General features: G+C 42.3%; 1 protein-coding gene and 1 non-coding gene across 2 annotated transcripts in view; one reads left to right on the top strand and one right to left on the bottom strand.

The window, feature by feature from the left end:
• The window catches only part of LOC144480999 (uncharacterized), a 262003-nt gene that overhangs the window by 159254 nt on the left and 79050 nt on the right, over positions 1 to 23699 (top strand). The window lies entirely within an intron of this gene.
• On the bottom strand, positions 867 to 956 carry trnap-agg (transfer RNA proline (anticodon AGG)). Its single transcript is given in 2 exon segments — positions 867 to 902; positions 921 to 956. It is a non-coding gene; the product is annotated as a tRNA-Pro (tRNA).

The raw sequence follows: 23699 nt of genomic DNA, 5'->3' as shown, positions 1-23699 counted from the left end.
GGATGGTGAGTGACTTGGAGGAGAACTTGCAGGTGGTGATGTTCCCATGTGTCTACTACCCTTTTCCTTCTGGATGGAAGTGGTCGTGGGTTTCGAAGGTGCTGTCTAAGGATCTTTGGTGAATTGCTGCTGTGTATCTTTTAGATACACATCGCTGCTACTGAGCATCGGCTGCGGTGGTATTGAATGCTTGTAGATGTGGTGCCAATCAAGCGGGCTGCTTTGTCCTGGATAATGTCAATCTTCTTGAGTGTTTTTGGAGCTGCACCCATCCAGGCGAGGTGGGAATATTCCATCACGCTCCTGACTTGTGCCTTGTAGATGGTGGACAGACTCTGGGGAGTCAGGAGGTGAGTTATTCGCCACAGTATTCCTGGCCTCTGACCTGCTCTTGTAGCCATTGTGTTTATGTGGCGAGTCCAATTGAGTATCTGGTCAATGGTAACCGTAAGGATGTTAACAGCGGGGGATTCAGTGGTGGAAAAACTATTGACAGTCAAGAGACGGTGGTTAGATTTTCTCTTAAGGTGATGGACATTGTCTGGCATTTGTGTGGCGCGAATGTTACTTGCCACTTGTCAGCCCAAAACCTACAGTCTTATATAATGCAGCACACTGCGCACTTTCGAAATATGAAATAGAAACAGAAAATACTGGGTTATGCCAGTATTTCTGGCACTATCTGTGGAGCGAGAATCAGAACTAACGTTTCCCGTCCAGATGTCACATGTGGGTGTCCGAGTGGGCTCTTTCCGTGCTGTAAAACTCTGTGCCTCGTTGACTCTTTTTCGAAGCCAGTCAGCAGAAAGCCCTTTGCACCTGAAACAAATCACAACATCTGACTTGGTCAAAAAGAAACAAATGAGGGGCTCGTCCGGGATTTGAACCCGGGACCTCTCGCATGCTAATGGACTGCGACACCCTAAGCGAGAATCATACCCCTAGACCAACGAGCCTGCACGTCAGCCGGTAGCGAAATAAAAATTGTTTAGCTTTCTACAAAGCAGTTCTGACACCTTGAGTGAACGCCGAAATTGTTTAAATAACTCACCGCATCGGCATTTGTGGACTTTAAGTTCCAGCAAAATATCCGTCCAATGTTGTAACCTCGACTGTTTGCAACTGGGGGCTTTTGTTTATAAAGTACACATGTTACAGTCAATTATTTTAACCCAGCGACTTCAAAATGTGACAACTCTGAGTCTGCCTTTGATATTTGATCACTTTTGAAAGGTGTTGTCTGTCAGACAGTTAAAAGATCTGGAACATTTAAAGTACAGACTGATGACATGGTTCACCTGGGAGATCTGCGGGTTTGTGTGAAAGGATCGGGGAGCGATTGGACTTGATGTGATAGTAATATGAGTAAAAACATGTCAAATTTCCCAACAGTGACAATCAGTAACCTCAGTGAGAGAAAACACTCAGACGGGGCTGTATTGTCACGTTCACTATGAGTAAATTTTCTCTGAAGTTTAACCCCATGTGTTGTCCTGACAATGAATCATTGATTATCGACCTGTGCCAGATTTTGTCTGAGGCCCGCGGGAGCCTCATTCACTGTGGCTCTCAGTGCACAGTAATACTCGGCGCTGTCTGTCACCTTCAAATCTTTCATGGGCAAGTGAAAAGAATTTTGTTTCAGGTTGAGATTCCCGCTGCAGTATAAGAAACCTGGAGCCGTTTCGGTACATTGGCGGCTCTGAGCAGTCAATGAGGAGCTCGGTGTGTATACTGGCGATACCAGAACAGGTAATGTTGCATCGTTAAACTCGATCCCGAGTAACTGCAGGGTATTGCTGAATCTTCACCCTCTGCTGCTTGAACTCCTTGTTTTGACTGGGACACTGAGTCACCGTTACTGATGTCTGAAAATAGGCAACAGACACGCAGTGGGTTAGAAGGAGTAACAACAATGGAATAATCCCCTCGAGATGGAAATGGGGAATGAATCTGGTGACTGGCAGATGTCACGCAGAAGTTCAAAATGACAAACCTGCAATCAGGACAATAACCAGAGTGAGACAGAGTTTCACCCCCATGGTTCGAGACTGAACACCAGAAACAGAGAGACTGATCACTGTCTGAATCAGATCTGCAATTGGAGATGTTGAAACAGTCAGGGGGATGCTACGAGGTCCAAGGGGACTCCATCTCTCCGCCCATCTTTACATCTTCAAACAGACAATTCCTTTAGAAAGGGGTTGTGAACTTTCATAAGTGATCAGAGAGCGCTCTCCCGTGGACAGCACAGCCGCATATTGGCAACCTGAAAAGACTGACACTTATAGAGATCATAGAATCATAGAACCCCTAAAGAACAGAAGGAGGCCATTCGGCCCAGAGAGTCTGTACCGACCACAATTCCACCGAGGCCCTATTCCGGTAACCGCACACTTAATCTCCCTGACACTAAGGGTCAATTTAGCCTGGCCAATCCACCTAATCCGCACATCTTTGGACTGTTGGAGGAAACCACAGCACCCGAGGAAGCCCAGCAGACATGCGGAGAACAGATACACACACGGTCACGTGGAAAGACCAACACGAATAAGGATATATAACCATATAGATATATGCCCAGACAGTGACATCAATTCTAACGTCCCTCGTTATAAATCCAGAATTATTCTGCAGATTTCTGACACCTATTAGTTTGCGTTGCTAACCATGATAATGCATGAATACCTCCACCTCCGTGTTCACTGGAAGCCTCGGATACTGCACAGAATCAACACAGAGGCAAGTAAACTAAGTGATAGATTCCCAAACCGATCGACTCAAACATAGAGTCATAAAGACATGGAGGCCCTCCGGCCCAACTTGTCCATGCCGCCCTTTTTTGTTTAAACCCCTCAGCTAATCCCAATTGCCCGCATTTGGCCCATATCCCTCTATACCCTTCGTACCCATATACTATCTAAATGCTTTTTAAAAGATAAACTTGTAACGGCATCTACTAATACTTCTGGCAGCTTGTTCCACGAGACACACGGACAATCACTCAGAAAGATAACCAAGCAGATAGCTGGTGATGGTTTCGTAAAACTCCTCTGAACTTTTTCTCATGCATTAACATATTTCTTAAGATAAGGAGAGAAATAGTGTACACAATATTCGAGATATATCCAATGCCCTCGCCAATGCCCAATTTTCCGATCTATCCTTGTGTCGTCAGCAGATATAGCATCCATATCTTCACTGCCTTCATCACTGCAGAAATGATCCCACTTTAATGCTTTTTGACAAATTCAGCCAGAATGCATTTGTTCAGATCAAATCGTTTTTCGTCAACTTGCTTGAGTTTAATGCTGAACAACAGAGATGGTTTGTGAGGGTATTTCTCTTAATGGGCGTCCAAGGGTCATGTGATATGGTGCTGCATCACAGCTTGTGAGTAAATGTGGAGATCAGAGAATCAAATGGATAGGACGAACACGGATAGGAAATTGGCTGAGTGCCAGGAAACAACTCATAGCTATTTTTCGGACTGGAACAAAGTTTGTAGTGAAGGTGCCAGGAACAGGTTATATGACTCTTGATCTTCCCGGCATAGTAATGGCCGAGAGCTTGGGATGGAGGTCAGACTTTCAAAATCTGTGTCTAATGCAAAACATGGAAACATTGCCAACCATCAGAAGACCGAGCAGAACTTCAGAACGAAAAAAAAACGAATTTGTGGAATTGTCCTGCAATTGGGAGATTTAATTGATTGCATGTAAAGTTACATGATTAGTTTTGTTAAGCAGAATGTGAAGAGACAAAGGGAAATGATGAAAACGCTGTGAAAGTGGCGGTAAGACGCCGAGGGACCTGAGTGAATATGTACACAAATCATTCATGGTGGAAGACAGTTTGAAAGAGCGGAAAATAAAATAGTTAACAGTCTTTGTCTGTTGGAGAAAATAATACAGAAGCAAGGAAGTTATGCTAAATTTGTTAAAAGCACTGGAAAATAGTCAACTGAAAATTTGCGTCAAATTCTGGGCACCAAACGTAAGGAGAAATGTAAAGTCAATAGGCTGGGTGCAGGGGGAAAATACGAGATTAGTTCCAGAGATCAGAAACTTCAGTTGCGAAAATATATTTGTGAGGTTCGGGCTGATTTCCTTGACAGGAAGTTGCTGATGTGATCCCATTGAGGCCTTCAAAATCCTGAGGGGTCTTGACAGAGTAGATAGAGAGGAATTGTTCAATAGCAGGTGGATTTTGTAACAGAGGGCGCGGGTTGAAGTTAATTGGTGAAAGAAGCATGGAGTCATAACGAAAAACATTTTCGGACAGTGACTGATTCAGACCTGCAATCTGCTGTTTCAGAGTATGGTTCAGGGAGCGCCAATTGATGGTTTCAAAATGGGATTGGATTATTGTCTGGAATTGAACAAAATGCTGGACTGTCGGGTATAGAGTCTTATTGGATGAATTGCTCCTTAAGAGGACCAGCACATACATGATGCTTCAAAATGGCCTTCTTCTCTCCTGTAAATAGTCTATCAGTATGGAAAATGAAGTCAGTGGCAAAGTGGTAATATCACTGGGAGAGGATTTCTGAGGGGAGGCAATTTTCTCAAGGTGTATGTTCAAATCTAACTGCAAAAGAACGTGGGTTTTAAAATGCAATTGCAATTTTGAATTTAAACCTCGTTCCGTAATTGCGGCCAATACAAGTAATATAGCAGATCCTCTAATGCCCAGCAGAAAAGGAAACCATCCATCATTTCCCAGTTTGGCCCATAGCTGACTCCAGGCCCACACGTGTTTGGCGTTTACATGCGTTCTGTGATGATCTAGGAAACCAATGAATTCAGAGTACTCGCGACTGCCAAATTATGCTGGCCTTGCCAGCTGTGTGTACACCCCATGAAAGAATAAGAAACAGCAACGAAAATCAGCATTTCATAACATCTGCAATAGCAAAGGACGTCCAGGAGATGGCAGTGAAACCGTGCTCTTTGGCACGACGCGAAACAGAACGTCTCAGTTATTGCTGCAATGGATGCAGTCTTTATCCATCCTAAACTAGACCCAGTTTATGTGACACAAAATCATATTTCTGATTACGTGACAATAATTCTCAATTGATTCTATACTCAGCAAAATCCTAGTTGTCACTATACCGCACCAAGCCTCATTTGACATTACATTGCTGGAATCTGCAACGGATAAAGAAACCTCGACTGTACCTCAATCACTGCTGCAGCAGTCCACCTCCCTGTTTATACCGAATAATATCCTGTCTCTAATTATTGTTCTATTTCATGACTCGTTTATTGCTCTAATGTCCCTGTCAAACCTTTTATCAATCTGAAGCCTTAGTTTGAAATTATTGCATCAGCTTTGTCTCAGTTTATATCATACAATGCCCAGAATCAGATTGAACAGTATTTGAACCGATTGAACAGGTGGAGTTTTATTGCGCTAGCTGCTGTGTCCTTTATTAATGCGCCAAACCATACCACTGTTCATTTTACACATTATCCTCTCTCAGTTATTGCTTTACTCTGCATTGCCTCACTTTTTATTCCACTGGGTCACATCTCTGTTTATATCACACGAGATTATATCCCTTTATTCTAATAGCGTCCATGTGAGATTACATTACACTAGAACCTGTCTCAGTTTAAATTATAGTACACATTGTCTCTGCATACATTGGAATAAACCTTGACTTTGTTACAGCTGCGTAATTCATGTTTCTGTCTATGTGAGAAAATATCACGCTGGTTAGTACTAGCTATACAAATTCCGGACAAATGTGAGGTAATGCATTTTGGAAGGTCTAATACAGATAGGAAATTTACAGTAAATGGCAGAACCCTTAGGAGTATTGATAGGCCAAAGGGATCTGGGTGTACAGGTACACAGGTCACTGCAAGTGGCAAGGCGGGTGGAAAAGGTAGTCAAGAAGGCATACGGCATGCTTGCCTTCATCGGCCGGTGTATTGAGTTTAAAAATTGGCAAGTCATGTTGACGCTTTATAGAATCTTAGTGAGGCCGCACTTGGAATGTATGGTCAATTCTGGTCGCCACACTACCAGAAGGGTGTGGAGGCTCTGGAGAGGGTACAGAAAAGATTTAGCAGGATGTTGCCTAGTATGGAGGGCATTAGCTATGAGGAGAGGTTGGAGAAACTTGGTTTGTTCTCACTGGAGCGACGGAGGTTGAGGGGAGACCTGATAGAAGTCTACAAGATTATAAGAGGCATGGACAGAGTGGATAGTCAGAAGCTTTTTCCCAGGGTGGAAGAGTCAATTACTAGGGGGCATAGGTTATGGTGCGAGGGGCAAGTTTTAAAAGAGATGTACGAGGCAGATCTTTTACACAGAGAGTTGTGGGTGCCTCGAACTCGTTGCCGGGGAGGTAGTGGAAGCCGACACTGTAGTGACTTTTAAGGGGCGCCTAGGAAAGTACATGAATGAGATGGGAATAGAGGGATATGGTCTTCGGAAGCGTAGCGTGTTTTAGTTAAGTCGGGCAGATGGTCGGTGCAGGCTTGGAGGGCCAAAGTGCCTGTTCCTGTGCTGTAATTTTTCTTTGTTCTATACCCGCTCTCAGTAAGCACTGAACTGGACCCAGTCTACATTCATATTAGTACAAGTGCTGTATCAATAATTGATGCACTCGACACTGTCTCTGTATCACTGCACAAAACCCGTCCTTCGTTCATAATACAACAGATCGTATTAGATGGATTGGCTATGCAAAATTGCCTGTTATTGTCCATAGGGTATGTGGATTCGCCATGGTAAATGTGTGGGGCTAACGGGGACAGGGCAGAGGGGAGGGCCTGGGTGGGATGCAAACTCGGTGAGCCAGATGGTCTTTTTCTGAACTCTAGGGATTCTATGGTTCTATGTCTAAGAATTATCATATCATACCTTGCTTAGACATTCGAGTGCTTATTTCTTTTAAATATTCTTTTCTCCAATTACCCCCTTTGGAGCAATGATTTCTTTCAGCAATTTCCCTTCAGTTTTCCAAGTGATAACCTTCAGTCCATCTCTGCCTTCCATGAGTGCATGAAAACACCAGACAGTTCATGTATTTCAACTGAAGAACATTTAATATGTAACTATTTATTGACAACCATTCTGCTGTGTGCTCTTGCACACAAAACGATTTCAATCTGACTATCTTGCTCCCAGCGTTGACTTATCTGTCATTAAAAATCTGTTGGAAAATGGATAAATCACATCTCGAATAACGAGGAGATTACTGGAAATTGATCCTCTTCGTGTCTCACTAAAGTTCCTGATTTTCGACTCAATTATGTGCTGATTTGTGAAAATGATGGCGGCAGGAGATAATTACACCTGTAATTCTCAGACTTCTTATTCCTATTAATGCAAATGATTGAAACATCAGCTGCTCTCCAGAGATGGAGCAATATTTCTGTTTAACCGTTACATTCGCCAACTCCATGGTAACCATCCTAAATATGTTCTACTGTGTATAGGTTGTACAATCTCGGTAACACGATGAATCAGGATCAGGTATATTATAAGGGTGGATATAAACAGTGATATTGCCTGGTGAACATGGACAGTAGCTGTTCAAGATGGCAGCTCATCATCACTTTGTCAGGGCAATTAGAGAAGGGCAACAGATGCCAGTGATGCCCACATCCCATAAATGATTAAAAATTATGCGGTAACAACAGAGACAGAATCTAATCTAATATAGACAGATGTGCTGGCGCAATGATAACATAAACTGGCCGGGAGAGCCATGTAAATTAATGTATGAGATATATAGAATATGAGAGACAGAACATGATATAACATTTAAATAAACAATTTTTTCCGTGTGATCATTCTAGAAAAAAGTAAATTGTTCAATAACAACTGGCAGGTGTCAAACGTAGCAAAACCAGATATAGGTTCCAATTCACTGTTAACTGTTAAGGATTATTGCACTTTTCCGAAACAAGTTCGATCCAATGCTAATTTGTTCAAAGTGATGGCTTGTAAATAGAATTGAATAATTGAATTTCGGAATCGTTCCTGGCAAATGTCCACGTCCAACCCTCCCATACACCCCCCCCCCCCCGCCCCCCGCCCCCCACCCCCCCCCCCCCACCCCCCCACACCGCGCACACACACACGTGCTGTCAAAACATAAGATTAGCACAAGACGACAGCTGTATAAATATTGCATCTTATTCAGTCGCAATGAAGGACAGGGGGAGACTCAAAAATGATGCTAGGACAATGATGCATAAGAACCATTAAAATGGACCTATTCTCGAAAATCCTTCACATTTTACTCCATGAAGGATATATCTCATTTATTTTCAAAGTTACTGTGAAATCTGATTCGATCACCCTCTGAAGCTGTTCATTCCAGTCCTCAACAACTCTTGTGTAAAAGTAAACAATTACATTTCTGTCTCTCTGCTTAATAAAATAAATCTGTGCCCACTGGTTGCTGACCGTCCTCCCAGTTGAAATATCCGCTCTTTAATTACCCCACTCAAAACGTCATGATTTTGAACACGAATAAAAGTGTTCAAAACACTGGCAAGGAGATAGAGAGAGAGAGAGACACCGGGAGAGTTAGGAGAAAGAAAAACGGGGTGCTGACAGATAAAAGCTGAAGAACAAAAAATAAATAGCAGATGGAGAGAAAATGATCGAACAATTCAAGATAAGAGCTATCATTTCCTTTCTTCACGAAACCTGGGAGAGCTCAGTGACTGATCCACTGACCATCCAGTTATGTCCTGGAATGGAAACTCTGAACAGATCACAACAGACTCATTTGTAAATGTCACCACAATGTGATCTTTATAACACTGCCCTGGCTCTGTGGACAGATATAGGCCGCACTGACAGATGTTCTCGTCAGATTGTGGCCCCTGGATTTATTTTCTGCTCAGAAGTGAGATGTGTGGTTTGGAACTGGCAGCAAGAATCGGGAAGTTATATTACCTGAGAATGAAACAAACGGGGCCAGTTTAATGTTATCACCGTGAACAGTCTTCCTGCCTGCGAGGGTGAACTCATTCTGAAAGCTTCAAGAACAGTCACAGAATTGCTGCCGGTCGCAGCATTACATTCACTTCGATTGCCATATTAATGAATCAAGAAAATGATCATATTTGGGGTTTAGGTAGGTTAATTGAAAGGAAGACGGATTGAAGATTATCGCTGAGAGAAAAGAGGGAAAATTAAAGCAACATTTTTCCCCGCACAGGTGTTCTAAAATAGAAAGTTTAAGTGTGTTAGGTGTTGTGTGAGTGAAATCGAGGAGAGCGTATAAAAGAGTGAACTGGTCTGTTTCCGGCACTGAATTTTCCTCTGTTGAGATTGTTGTGCTTCATCTTTTCAGTCACAAGTTGCCTTAAGCATGAAAGTTAAACATTTTTGAACGAGTAGCCAGATCCGGCTCATGGGTACCTCTGTAAGTGAGCTAAAGGAGGTTGAGAGAGAGAAGAAAGGTTTTCCGATTTAGGTATTGTCTGAGACAGAGAAAGAGAGGAGAGAAGTTCAATGAGTCATTTGAAAGATGCAATGCCTTGGCAGTGGAATGGCCAGCTGTATATCACATTCAAGAGCGTCCAGAGCAGTTCATTAACTTTAGGCATTGACTGAGGCAAAGAATGTGCAAGTAAATACTGAACAAATTACCATAAAATGCTTAAAACTAATTGCAATTATTTACATAGGAGTTATGACTGGTACCTCACATTGTTATGGGCATAGGGTCCATTTCGGCCTTGTGTAACTGTCTGTGTGGTTTTTGCAAATTGTGTGCGTGGGTTTCCACCAAGTTTACCACTTTCCTCCTGCAGTCCAAAGATGTGCAGGTTAGGAGGAGTGGTCATGCTGAATTGTCCCTGAGTATCCATTTGCAGTCCAACGTGGCATACGTTTATTGTATTCCTCAATTCCTTTTGAACAAGAGGATGTTACAAGATTCATCCCAAGCTTTCAAGAAATTATTGCACACAATACGAGAGCAACTAGATAGGATGTGCAACACCGAATATTTATTAACAAGATGAAATGCATACTTCCAACCCCTTTCATCCACACGAATACGTTTCATTTCTTAAGTTAGTATCTATTTATTCAAAGTTAATTTATTAGTCACATGTCGGCTTGCATTAGCACTGCAATGAAGCGGCTCTGAGAATCCCCCAGTCGCCACACTCTGGCAGCTGTTCGGGTACACTGAGGGAGATTGTGACATTCCCAATGCACCTAACTAGCACAGCTTTGGAATGTGGAAGGAAACCGACACAGACACAGGGAGAACGTACAAACTCCACACATGTAGTGACCAAGCCAGGAATCGAACTCGAGTCCCCAGCACTGTGAAGCAGCAGTGCTAACCACTGCTAACCACTGCGCCATCCAGCTAGCTTGGTCTTCCTCTTTTTCCATCCATCAGAAGCATTTTATAGAAAATTAGTAACTGCGGCAGTGCCTGCTTTTTTATTCGGACCCAATGTAATGCAACGTGAGGTACGGGTGTGCTCAGTAGTGCATGACATACAACCTACCAAAAATAATATCTGAGATGGAACCTAATGTAACATATGTGGACTATTGACTGAGCAACAACAGCTCAGAAATGATTAATTGTAGCATATATCACGGCATGCCTTCATGTAATATCAAGGAAGCGGCACGTAATGTAATGTAAACAGATAAAAGGTATATTGCAATAATGATTCAAATGAATCAAATGCAGTACATAAAGAGGCATGGCCTAGTGCATTACTGTATAAGACTGCACCAAATGGATTATTGCAGCGAACATCGTCAAGTACAGTACTAACTGAGACAGGGTTAATTGTAGCCCTTATAGATCAAGGCCCAGTCCGTTAATAAATTAAACTTCAGGTTGCGTTATATAGTGCAGAAAGAAAGATAAAACGAGATATGGTGGCGTACAGACATGACTGAGACAACTCCTGTGCAATAAAAAAATTACATGGTTAAATGCAGTAATAACAGAAGGAGGGGCAGTGTAATAAAACTAAACTCAATATATAGTGAAATTTAAGCATATACATCGTCGTACCATAGTAAGCAATAATACAAAAATGGCCATTAATATGTTCCTCGGAATCATAGCCTAATTCAGTAATAACGATATGTGATCTAATGCTATGAATCCTGGAGGATGAACTGCAGTGTTGACTGAGGGAGGAGAGAGAGAGAGAGACAGATGGACAAGTGCACTAATATCACTCCATTTATGATGAATGATCTGCTGAGTGTTTCTGGCAGTTCATTTTTCAGATCCCATGCATCCGCAGTATCTTGTTTTTGAGCAAGGAGATATTTGAACAGATTACTAAAAGGACGATCAATACAGGGACAGTTTTATGCATTGATTTAGACGAGGAAAGTGAGATAAGGAGATTTAGGGAGGGAATAACAGAGCTTAGGGCCTGGGCAGATTAACACATCCCAAACTGAAAAATAATTTTGAAGATAAGAATGGAAATTGCAGAAAATATATATATTTCAATTCTATTCAAACATAACTTGTTCTGTTGCCATTTCGTTTTATTTCTCTCTGAAACAGATGAACAATTAACCATTGGTTAGAAAATTGGCCTGTGGGAGCCCATCTGGCGATATTGCGAGTACAAAATTCTGTCTCATACCGCCAGTGTATCAGTTGAATGCTATTAATAAAATACGACAGGCGAAACAATCTTTATCACTAAAATCTGCAGCAAATTGACATAGTGCAACACAATCTACAACGAATAAAATGCATCATAACAGAGATTCCTAAATATATTGCAAAGAGCACTGCACTATTGTTCATATTGACCTGTATTTGCAGCGATTTAATGTGCTTTATCTCTCTTTGTCTTTCTCCTCTCTGATTCTGTGTCTTGTTTTGTCTCTCCACGATGGGTCATTGTTTTTAACTCAACAACTTCAAGTCAAACTCCAGCTAATGTATTCTCTCAGGCCTATTTTCAGGCCTCTAACTAAATGGATTTAATTCAATCTATAGAGGGAGCTTTTCTCCTGATCATTCCCTGTATCTAACCCTTTCTGTCCCAGCGTCCAATTGTTTCAATGGACAGTGTAGAGAGGTTTTTACTGTTTCTAAACAGTCTACGTTTGCTGGAAATGCTTGATTGAGATAGTGTGGACGGAGTTTCACTTTTTATCTATCCCATGCTACACCTGCTTGGGAGTGTTGAATGTTGCACTGTGGAGGGAGCTTTACATTCGGAACCTAACCACATGCTACACCTGACCTTGGAATGTTTGATGGGACACTAGGCCCTGTCTCTATATTGCACTCATCTGTGACCTGTCCCTGCTGATGTTAAATTAACTAATCCCTGTTTCGGTTTATATTAAAGAAGATTTTGTCTCTGTTCACATTACACTAGACGTACTTTCTGTTTATAATAAACTAGATGCTGTCTCTGTTAATATTACACGTCACCATGTCTCTGTTCATATTGAGATCGACAATGGCTCTGCTTTTATTAATGTAGACCTGTCTCTGTACTAAACTGGATGCACTTGACCATGTCCATGTTCATTTTATATTGGGCACGGACTCAGTTATTACTGCACTGGACAATGCGCAATAATGTGAAAAGTGGCTATGGGAACATGATTCTCTGCATCCTCCTGAAGGTACAACTCTGACGGATGGAGACTAGTCTTGGGAACTGGAAAAGAAGAAGTGATATTTGAAAGCTCATTCTACTGACTGCATTGAAAATCGATATCAAATCCTGCGCAGCATACACTCTCGATCCAATACTTTCCGTTTCAATTCAGATTTTTTAGCCCAGCATATTTATGCATTATATTATCTCTCTACCTCACAGAACCGTGGAGTAATGTTAATGGAGCCATAGTTCAGACAGAGGCATACTATACTGCAGTATAAACAGTGACCTGGTCTCGCGAAATATAGACAGAGTCAGGGTCAAATGTCATATAAACAGGGAATGGGTCGAGTGCATCATAAATTGAGCCCTGGTCAAGCGGAGTATTAAGAGAGACAGGATCTATTTTAATATAAACAGAGGTCTGATGCAGTGAAATAGAAATGAGGTCGTGCCGAGTGTTTTGTGGGAAGTTAAAGGCAAAATACTGGCCTTACCAGAGACACCCACATCCCATGAAAGAAATATTTTAACAATATGGATGACATCAACGAGTACAAGAAAAACTGAGATGGTGTCCAGTGCAATTTAACCGAATGCAGGAACTTGCGCGATATAAACTGAGACATATAGTGTCAATTACTGATACAGGCCTGAACCGATATTAATGGAGACAGAGCTTAGCGCATTCGCAGTAATTACTGATACAGATTCTGGACTGACATAAACTGAGACAGAGTCCAGTGTGTTAATGATCATTACTGATGCAGGACCTAGACTGATAAAAACTGAGACAGAATTTAGTGTGTTATTAATGATTAGAGATACGATATTTAGACTGATATAAACTCAGAAAGAGTCTAGCGCATTGGTAATAATTATTAATATGTGATCTAGACTGGCATACACTGAGATATGGACAATGCAGCAAATTAGAAGGATCACATGATGCAATAATAACAGAGGCAGGGCACAGTGTTGAATAAACAAATACATGCACTCGTGCAGCATTAACTAAAACAGTGTCGAGTTTATTAGATCTAACGAACCATTAGAGTAATGACAGTGACCGAAACTTTTGTAACGCAAGAAGGATGTTGCTCCAGTATAGGAGTCACAGATAAAGGTTCTGATGCAGTAGGAATTGAGACACAGTCTCTTCCCAGATTCAAGATTTAAAGCTTATTTATTAGTGTCATAAGTAGGCTTACATTCACACTGCAATGAAGTTACTGTGAAGAACCCCGAGTGGTCACACTCCGGCGCCTGTTTGAATACACTGAGGGAGAATTTCGCATGGCCAAAATGCATCAAACCAGCACCTCTTTCGGACGGTGAGTGGGAATCGGAGCACCCGGAGGAAACCCACGCAGACACAAGGATAACGTGCCGACTCCACACAGACAGTCACCCAAGTTGGGAATTGAACCCGGGTCCCTGGCACTGTGCCACCGTGCCACCCTGATTAACTGAAACATATTTCAGCACAGTCATAATTCAGAAACCATCGTTAAAACAGGCCTTGGCTTCACTTATGAACAACTGATAATGAGCCGAGTAGAGAAATAACAGAGACAGGACATGCTGTAATGTGATTGGGACATGGCCTGTTGCAATGCAAACAGACGTGGGGGCTAGTTGAACGTAAGCAGAGATATGACATGTTCAAAATCATTTAATGAGGTTTTGGTGTCACTGGTAAAGTAGGATTTGTTGCCACTTCTATTTTTTCCTTTGAGAATGTGCTAGTGAGCCCTCTTCCTAAATCATTGCGTTCCATATGAGTAAGTACACATACAGTGCTGGTAGGAAGGGGGTTGCAAGATTTGCATCCATTGACACTGAAAAAATAGTGATATAGATCCCTGTCAAGACAGTGTGGGGGTTTTATGGGCATTTGCAGATAATTGTGTTCTCATGCATCTGCTGCCCTTGTCATTTTAAGTGTCAGAGTTAATGTGTTTGGAAGTTGCTACCAAAGGATTATTTTGCTCCTATACAAGTTGTATATGGTTCACACGGCTAGAGTTGTACATCTGTGATGCAGAGAGTGAATGTTTAAAGTGGTTGGTGGGGTGTTCATCCAGCCGCCTGCTTTTTACTGGGTGGTTTCGAGCTTTCTGGCTGTTGGTTCAGGACCATACGCCAGGCAAGTGGAGAATATTCAATCACAATTCTGACTTTTGCCTTTATATGATGGATAGGTTTGGGAAGTCAGGAGGTGAGTTACTTAGCGCACAATTCCCAGCATCTGACCTGCTTTTGTAGCAATATTATTTACATGACTGTCCCAGTTCAACTTTCCATCAATGGTAATTCCCAAAATGATGATAGTGGGGCTTCGGCTGTCGTCATTCCATTAATGGCAAGCGGAGATGATTGCAATCTCTCTTACCTGAAAGGGTCATTGCCTGTCACTTGGGTGGCGTATATGTCACATGCCACTTCACAGCCAAAACCTGAATGTTTTCGAAGTCTTTCTGCTTACGGACACCGATAAGTGAGAACTGAGGACACTGAGAAGTTGTAAATGTGCTGAACATCGTGCAATCATCAGTGAACATCCCACTTCTGAGCTTGTATTGAAGCGTGAATATTAGGCCGAGGGCACTATCCTGAGGAGTTCCTTCAGCAAATGCCCTGTGACTGAGATGATTGGCTTTCAACAGCCACAACCATCTTACTCTGTGCTCGGTATGACTGAAGCCAGTGGAATGTTTTTTTCCCCCGGATCCCCATTGACTGCAGCTTTGCTCGGGCTTCTTGATGCCACAATCGGCCAAGTGCTGCGTTGATGTCGAGGGCCGGCACTCTCACCTCACCTCATTAAAGCAGCTATTTCCACTAGATTTGCACTAAGCTTCAGTGATTTCTGGAACTGAGTTCCCCTAGTGGGACCCAAACAGAGCGTCATTGAGCAGAATACTAGTATTTGTAGTTGTAGCAGCATTGTTATTATTATATTATTATTACTTTTTTAGATGATCCTTCATAGTTCCCATTACGTTGATCGAGTGAGGACGCATTGGGCGGTAGTTGGTCGGGTTGGGTTTGTCCTGCCTTCAGAAACAGGTCATGTCTGCCAATTCTCAGACTGTTGTGTATGTGACCGTGATATAGCTATACTTGAATAGATTGGCGAAGGCTCAGCTAGCTCCAGAGCACAAATCGTTATTATTATTGCTGAAATATTGTCAGGATCAATAATCTTTGCAGTAGCCAATGCTTTCAGCACAGGGTTAGGCCACAGATCAATCATGATAATATTGCATGGCGGAGCGGGCTCCAGGGGCTAAATGGTCTACTCCTATTCCTATCCTCCATGTTATCATGTTGAATGAGTTGACCTCCTTGGAGACTGGCATCTGTGATGTTCGGGGCATCAGGGAGAGGCCGAGATGGAACATCTTCTGGCTGAAGATGGTAGCAATTGTTTCAGTCTTGTTTATTTTCCCTTTTGCAGAGCTCCCCCATCATTAAGAATGGGGGTTTCGTTTGAGGCTCCTGCTTCAGTTACTTGTTTAAATGTCCATCACCATTCAGGACTGCATGTGGCAGAGCTGCAAAGTTAGGGTCCAGTGTAGTATTTATTGAGGCAGTGCCTTCTTCATGTAATGTAAACCATCAAGGTGCCAATTCCATCTGCTGGCAAAATTCTGCAATTACAGTTACTGTAAATATATCGCTGTCAGGTATGATTTATGAGAGTAATGTACAAATAATTCACATTCATAAATGTAATACCATATCCCCTTCTGCGGAAACTCCCCAAATTTAAGGTGCAACGAATTATAGATTAGATGTACGTTGCTGAATAATACAGGTTAAGTTGTGTCCCGCAGGAATCTGTCTTGAGGTCTCAATTATTTACAATATTCATAACGGCTTAGATAATGCCACAAAAAGTCAAATAATCCAAATGATAGATCAAGGTAGTTTTTAAAAGGCACAAAGTAAAATTTAGTGGATGCCCAGCGAGATTTGGGTGTTCAAGTGAATAGCTTCTTAAAATGACACGAACTGATGCAGAAAATAGTCAAGCAGGTCAACGGAATTCTGGCCTTTGTATCTACAGGACTGGAGTATAGCGATGCAGATGTTATGCTGCAATTATGCAAAATCCTGGTTAGAGCCCACCTGGAGTACTGTGCACAGGTTTGGGCAGCACACCTTTGCAAAGATTTTGGTCCTGGAGGGAGTTGAACGCAGGTTCACAAGAATTAGACCTGGCCTTTAGGGGTTAAGTTGCGAGGAGAAATTAGACAAATTGGGACTTTTCCTCTCGAATTCAGAAGGTTGAGGGGTGTTCTGACAAAAATCTACAAAATATTTACGGGAAGGATCGGGCGGATCAATAAGTTGAAGGCTCTAGAATAAAGGGCCATAATTTAAAAAAAACAGGGCCAAGCCGTTCAGGAGAGTTGATAGAAAGTATTTCTGCACACAGAGAGTGGTGGACTTTTGGAACTCTCTTCCGCAAAGGCCAGTGGGTGCTGGTTCAATTGTTAGATTTATGTCTGAGATCGTTTTTTTTATTGAACAGGGGTATCAAGGGATATGGGCCAAGGGCAGGTACATAGGGTTTGGCCACAGATCAGCGATGATCTTATGAATGGGGGGCGAGTTCGAGAAGCTGAATGGCATGCGTCTGCTTTTTTTATTCATGCTTGGGACATGGGCGTCGCTGGCTGGTCAACATTTATTCCCCATACCTACTTGCCCTTGAGCAGGTTATGGTGAGTTGCCTTCTTGAATCGCTGCAGTACATGTTCTGTGAGTAGACCCACAATGCCGTTAGGGAGGAAATTTAAGGATTTTGACTCAGCGATTGTGAAGGAACGGCGACATATTTCCAAGTCAGGATGGTGAGTGGCTTGGAGGGGAACTTCTGCTCCTCTGTTCCTATGATGCCAGGTCAGCATCAGAGCATAATGCCTCAATCCATGGTAATGTATGTTTGTTCATTTTGGTTAGAAGGAGGAATGCTGACCAGGGCGCTGTTGGAGACAATGGGGCCTTTAATGTTCAGTTCAGCAAACATGGTGCTGGGGAAAATGTATTTGTTCTTCATTCCATCTGAAAGATAGTTGGGGTAATTGTCTCTTAAGCCCCCAGGAAGCAAAGATGGAGTCTTAAGTTGAAGGAAAATGTGTGTGTGTGTGTCTGTGTGTGTGAGTGTGTGCGTTGTCTGAAAAACGTCATATTGTTTACAAATCAATTTCACAATGATAACCGGCGTCCTTCCATTTAAAATAAAAAAATAGACGCAGAGTAAACACATCAATTTCAGAATGCTTTCTTTTTCAAATGTCACCTTTGTTGATGACTGAGAAGGACAATTTTTGAGAGGTTGGCTCTGTTACAAGTGCTGCCCATGAAACTACCAATTGTGGTTTAATGTTGTCGTTTTCTGTGTCATGAATGAGACTGAGGAGTTTTGATGGAGAGCGACTTTTTCCCAAATATGGTAGTCCCTGCTCTGCTACCGGTGTTGAATGTCTTGATGAGATTGACGAAGGTAAAGATAAGTACATAGGGCATATAAAGCAGATATTTTCCAGAGTCAATCTTCCATTAAAAACACAACATTGTGCTTCATGATAATCCGGATCTTCAAACAGATGAATGTTTTCAGATGTGTCACTGGCAATGATGTATATATATCTGTAGTTGTTGCAGTGTCCTCTGGCGGCTTTGTTTCCTGGTAGTGTTGTGCTTTTGAATCATGCATCTCCTGTGGAGCGCATCCTATCTTCCATTAAGAAAGAGAAGGTCATAAATGTTCATAAAGTTGGTATTTATTTTCACCAATTGCCATCCATTCACAAAGTTGCATACTTTTGTTCACCAGTTATCAACCATTCATAAACATTAATATATTTACGTTTTAATTTAAGGGATGTGATCGTTGCTGGCTAGGTCAACATTTGTTGCCTATCCCTAATTGCCCTTAGTAAGCTGGTGGTGAGCTAACTTGGTGAATTGCTGCGAAGCCTGTGGTGTATGTACTCACACAGTGCTGTTACAGAGGGTGTTCCAGGATTTCAATCGAGCAACAGTGAAAGAAAGGCGATATTTTTCTAAGTCAGTTATATGACTGACTTGGAGTGGAATTTACAGGTGATATTCCCAGGTAACTCTTACCCCTGTTCTTCCAAATGGTAACAGTCCTGTGGTTGGAAGGTGTTGCCTAAGGAGTCTTGGTGAGTTCCTGAAGTGAAACTTGTAGATGGTGTATAATGCTGCTGTTGTTTGTCGGTGGTGGAGGGAGTGAGCATTTGCAAATGCTATGCCAGTCAAGCCACCTGCGTTTTCCTGAATGCTATAAAGCTTCTTGGATGTTGTTTGAGCTGCACTCATTCAAGCAAGTGGAGAGAACCCTATTACACTCGTGAGTTGTTGTTTTATAGGTGGTGGACAGATTTGGGGAGTCAGGATGTGAATTACTCACAGCAAGCTGACCTGATATTCCAGCTGGAGCATTTATATATCTAGTTAATTCAGTGATTAGCCAATGGTAACCCCGACGATGCTTATAGTGGGTGATTCAGTATCGTAATATCATTGAGTGACAAGGAGCAATGGGTAGATTCTCTCTTTTTGGAGATGGTCATTGCCTGGCGCTCATATTACTAATAATCTCCAAATCACAAAAATAAATAAATATTTCGCAAATTATTTTCAGCATTTTATTTGGTACAAATATAATTGCAGTTTATTTATTGTAGTTTATTGAGATTCAAATTTATTGAGGTCACGTTGGCCTTTCTGTCACCAAAGAATCAAATCTGTCCCAGAATTCAGCGGGAAGCTGAATTAAATCAGACCGAGGATAATGAGCAGCTACCCAGCAGCCTCTGCGCTTTATTGACACGTAATCACCTCATCATCACACATAAACCCCTGATATATAACTGGAGTGTGTAACCATTTTTAAAGTGACTGTATAACTGAAAGTACCTGTATCTAAAGTTAAAGATAATTTAGAATATCTAATGTGACGGTATAGAAACTTAAGATCCAGATTAATTATTCATAGACAAAGAATCTACAGTGCAGAATGAGACCATTGGGCCCATCGAGTCTGGAGTGACCTCAATCCTACCCAGGCCCTCATATTAACCCCACTAATACCCCTGACACAAGGGTTAATTCAGCATGGCCAATCAACCTCACCTGCACATGTTCGGACTGCAGGAGGATACGAGAGTACCCGGAGGAAATCCACACAGACAAGGAGAGAAACTGCAAACTCCACACAGACAGTGACCTGAGGACGGAATTGAACCCGGGTCCCTGGCGTTGTGAGGCAGCAGGGCTAACCAATATGACACTTTGCCGCCCTTGCACACTTACACCGTACTGGAAAGTCATTTACCACTTGACTCTGTCCAGTGAGCCTCATTATTTTTTTAGCCTGTTACCTTCACATAGCCTGTTACCTGTTTAGCCTGTTACCTTCACATAGGTGATATGTTGAGTGATTTGTTGCACTATAAAGGGCCACATGTTCCAAATATTACAATCCTCCCCCCTCAACCTAATCCCTCTTTCCATCTTGGATTTGAAGATTTTGAAGACATCGGTGAGGCTACACTTGGAATGCTGTGTACAGTTCTGGTCACCCTATTATAGAACGGATATTATTAAACTAGAAAGAGTGCAGAAAAGTTTTACTGGAATGCGACGAGGCCTTGTTGGTTTGAGTTGTAGGAAGGGGCTGGATAGACTGGGAATTTTTCTCCGGAGCGTAGGAGGCTTGGGGGGATCTTATCGCTGTCTATAAAATAATGAGGTGCATAGATCAGCTCGATAGTCAATATATTTTCCCAATGGTAGAGGAGTCTAAAACGAGAGGGCATAGGTTTAAGATGAGAGTGGAGAGATACAAAATGGTTCAGAGGGGATATTGTTTCACACAGAGTGTGGCAAGTGTCTGGAACAGGCTGCCAGAGGTAGTGGTAGAGGAGGGTACAATTTTGTCTTTTAAAAAGGGTTTAGACAGTTACATGGGTAGGATGGGTACAGAGGGTTATGGGCCAAACGCGGGAAATTGGGATAAGCTTAGTGGTTAATAAAAAGGACGGCATGGACAAGTTGGGCCGAAATGCTTGTGTCCATGCTCTCAACCTCTATGACTCTATGACTCTAGTCACCATCAGCAGATGGAAAAAAAAATCAGACTGCTCTTCGTTCATTTGTTCCCGATATCTCGCGGATTGAATTCACCGAGAAAATCTGGAAGGACTAAATTTTGCAGCACAGCATTAAAGCAAAAGTTAAAGCATACAAAGCGGCAAAGATTAGTGGGAAGCCAGAGGATTGGGACGCATTTCAAAGCAAGCAGAGGACAACTAAAAAAGCAATAAGGGGGAGAAGATGAAATATGAGTGTAAGCTAGGTAGTAATATGAAATAAGACAGGGAGAGTTTTTTTCAATATAAAAAAAAGGTAAGAAAGATGCAAAAATTGCCATTGGACCACTGGAAAATTAGACTGGAGAAGTAATAACAGGAAACAAAGCAATGGCAGAGGAACTGAATAGTTACTTTGCATCAGTCTTCACGGTGGAAGACACCAGTGGAATGCCAGAGCTCCAGGAGAGTCAGGGGGCACAGGTGACTGTAGTGACCATCACTAAGGAGAAGATTCTGGGTAAATTGAAAGGTCTGAAGATGGATAAATCACCTGGACCGGAAGGACTACACCGCAGGGTTCTAAAAGAGATAACTGAGGAAATTGTGGAAGCATTGGTGGTGGTCTTTCAGAAATCACTGGAGGCAGGGAATGTACCAGAGGACTGGAAAGTAGCGAATGCAGCACCACTGTTTAAGATGGGAGGGAGGCAGCAGACGAGAAACTATAGGCCGGTTAGCCTGACTTCGGTCATTGGCAAGACTTTAAATTCCATTATCAAAGATGAGACCGCAGAGTACATGGAAGTGCATGATAAAGTAGGAATGAGTCAGCACAGTTTTGTGAAGGGGAGGTAATATCTGACAAATCTGTTAGAGTTCTTGGAGGAGGTAACAAGGAAGTTAGATAAATGAGAGCCAGTGGACATGATTTATTTAGATTTCCAGAAGGCCTTTGACAAGGTGCCGAAAAGGAGACTGTTAAATAAGTTAAATGCCCATGGTGTTAAGGGTAAGATCCTGGCATGGATAGAGGATTGGTTGATTGGCAGAAGGCAGAGAGTGGGAAAAAAGGGGTCTTTCTCAGGATGGCAGCCGGTGACTAGTGGTGTGCCTCAGGGGTCAGTGCTGGGACCACAACTTTTCACAGTATGCATTAGCGATTTGGAGGAAAGAACTGAAGATACTGTTGCTAAGTTTGCAGACGATACAAAGACATGTAGAGGGACAGGTAATATTGAGTAAGCAGGGGGGCTGCAGAAGGGCTTGGACAGGTTAGCAGAGTCGGCAAAGATGTGGCAGCTGGAATACAATTTGGGAAAGTGTGAGGTTACGCGCTTGGAAGGAGGAATGGAGGCATAGACTATTTTCTAAATGGGAAAATGCTGAGGAAATCAAAAATACGAAGGGACTTGGGAGTCATTGTTCAAGATTCTCTTAAGGTTAAAGTGCAGGTTCAGGAAGGCAAATGCAATGTTTGCATTCATGTCGAGAGGGCTAGAATACAAGAGCAGGGATGTACTTCTGAGGCTGTACAAGGCTCTGGTCAGACCCAATTGGAGTATTGTGAGTCTTGGGCCCCATATCTAAGGAAGGATGTGCTGGCCATGGAAAGGGTCCAGTGGAGTTTCACAAGAATGATTCCTGGAATGAAGCGCTTGCTGTATGAGGAACGGTTGAGTCCTCTGGATCTGTACTCGTTGGAGTTTTGAAGGATGAGGGGAGATCTTATTGAAACTTTCAGGCTACTGCGACGCCTGGATAGAGTGGGCGTGGAGAGGATGTTTCCACTCGTAGGAAAAACTAGAACCAGAGGGCATAACCTCAGACTAAAGGGACGATCCTTGAAAACAGAGATGAGGAGGAATTTCTTCAGCCAGAGTGTGGTAAATTTGTGGATCTCTTGCCGCAGAAGGCTGTGGAGGCGAGGTCATTGGATGTTTTTAAGACAAAGATAGATGGGTTTGTGATTAATAAGAGGATCAGTGCTTATGGGGAAAAGGCAAGAGAATGTGGATGAGAAAAATGTCAGCCATGATTGAATGGCGGAGCAGACTCGATGGACCGAGTGGCCTCATTTTGCTCCTATGTCTTATGTTTTATGGACTTATGGTCTTATATACTGACACACTTGGAATAAAGGACCTGCTTCGATTTTTGAAGTAGTAAATCACAAATTTGTGCATGTAGAACAGCAAATTTTAGGACAAGCTATCGTCAGATCCATCCATCCACTCACTGATTCCTCAATCAAAACATTCAGGCATCCAACTATCGTTCATCCCTGCATCAACGCAAGTATTCCTTTATTGTTGGGTAGATGGTGGCGTAATCTTAATGCCAGTGTACCAGTAATCCAGAAGCCCAGGCCAATGATGTGGAGACACGAGATTAAATCCGACCCTGGCAGCTGGTGGAATTTGAATTCAATCAATAAATCTGGAATACATACTGACAGCGACCAGATAAACCTCTCTGATTCCCCAATGAAGGAAATCTGCCATCCCTACCTGGTCTCATCAGGATGTGACTGCAGACGGACAGCAATATAACTAACTGGGCAATGCCTTCTGAGATGCCCTAGCATACCACTCAGTTCAAGAGAAATTAGGGAAAGGGAATAAATGTTGGCCTTTCCAGAGATTCTCACGTCCCATGGAAGAATAAAGTGAAAGAAAACACAAGCATACATGTTTATCTAGTATAAAATATATCACCTCTCTGAATCAATCTCATAATCTGCCGGTATTTGTTTTTATATCCATCCATCAATGTTTTGTTGTGTTGGAGAGATCATCATTGTTGCTAACAAGGTGCCGGAGAAGCTGAATACTTTCTTTTCCGAAGAAATGGGAAACATTCATAGATGTTTGCAACTTAAAAATAATTAAATTGCCTCCAGTACTGTTGCTGGGTAGATTTGTTTATAAATAGGCCCCATTGACAATGCTGAGAGTTT

Source organism: Mustelus asterias, chromosome 30 (assembly GCF_964213995.1).
Source record: "Mustelus asterias chromosome 30, sMusAst1.hap1.1, whole genome shotgun sequence".
Classification (NCBI taxonomy): Eukaryota; Metazoa; Chordata; class Chondrichthyes; order Carcharhiniformes; family Triakidae; genus Mustelus; species Mustelus asterias.
Note: the sequence above shows the minus strand (reverse complement) of the source record. Positions and strands in the feature narration are given on the sequence as shown.